At 34.6% G+C, this 1355-nt stretch overlaps 1 pseudogene; it reads right to left on the reverse strand.

The window, feature by feature from the left end:
- Positions 1–463: 463 nt before the first annotated feature.
- On the reverse strand, positions 464–1127 carry LOC106321373 (annotated as a pseudogene).
- Positions 1128–1355: the final 228 nt, after the last annotated feature.

The following is a 1355-nucleotide window of genomic DNA, read 5'->3' on the forward strand; positions in this document are numbered from 1 at the left end:
TTAATAAACATGTTCTTAAAAAAAATAAAGCTTGACACCTTAACACTTGTTTTACATAAATTATCCAGTCTGAAATCTTGACGATTCTTTGTTGGTTCAAAAGGAACTCCTTTCTCTTCTGCCAACCAATTTTTTTTCTTCTGAATTTGAACTACAACAGCATGAAGAACACACAACTGTGTCCTGACTTCTTAGTCTTTCAAGATGCAATAGAAACAGCCAACTCGAGTGATATACAAAAAACTTGTTCTTGCACAAAAATCAGATTGCTGTTTCCGATGGAGTGACTGCATTGTGAACACTTGATGAAGACGATCAGATGCTTGTGTGGTATTATTGACAGCAGTGAGCGGATCGTTCATCGGCAGTGTTTCTGGTACATCACCATAACTGATATGAGTGAACCTGAATCCTTCATCGAAAATGTATCTGAGGGTTTGATAGAAAAAAAATACAGACAAACCTGAATTGTCCATAGGTTTACCAGCGGGAAATGCTGATTCAGGCTCCTTGATCTCGACAACAACACAATCAGACATAAAAAAATGTCTTAGCCACGGCTGAAGCATACTCTAAGCAACATCTTACAACCTTCAAAAACATTCGTTTAGAACATAACAAACATGATATTTCAATATGCAATAAAATAAGGATCTTTACTCACTTTGGTCGGATCAATGATTACTGCTAAAAATAGATCTTTGTATGTGTCAGTTGCATTATTGTGGCAGTTTTTCTGGTTGCAGCTAGAGAGTACCTGTGAACCGGAGGAAAAGAATATTCGCTTAGTTTCTATATTAAAACTCCAACTTGCAATATGTATAATATGCTTTTACATTGTTTACACTTTCGATGACAACACTACCATAAACACCAGCGTTCTTAGCGGTTAAATTCAACAGGCAGCTCAATGCTTTCTTATCAACACCAACACCTGACGGATAAAATTATTGCAGAAACGCTATTATAACCATGTAACTCATTCATGTGTTTTTCCTGCTGTAATAACTTGTATAGACTAACCTTTTCTTTATCTTCTGCTAGAGTCCCTTTAATGGCATCCACTTTCGATGCAATTCTTAACAGAATGCATCCACCTCCAACAACAATACCTTCTTCCGCAGTCCCTAATATATTAAAAGGTTCTATGAATTAGTGTCACCATACAAAATATATCAATATTATTTGCTTAGAGATTATGTTTCTACCTTCGTATCAATAAGAGCATAGAAAGTTTTATGCAGCTGATCTTGTTTTAAACGCTACAATAAAAATATTGTACTGTTAATATATCCCCTATATATTAATTGAGGAACATTTGAAAAGATGTAACATCAATTTTGTATTAATTAAAA

This window comes from Brassica oleracea, unplaced genomic scaffold, assembly GCF_000695525.1.
Source record: "Brassica oleracea var. oleracea cultivar TO1000 unplaced genomic scaffold, BOL UnpScaffold01496, whole genome shotgun sequence".
NCBI classification, from domain to species: Eukaryota; Viridiplantae; Streptophyta; class Magnoliopsida; order Brassicales; family Brassicaceae; genus Brassica; species Brassica oleracea.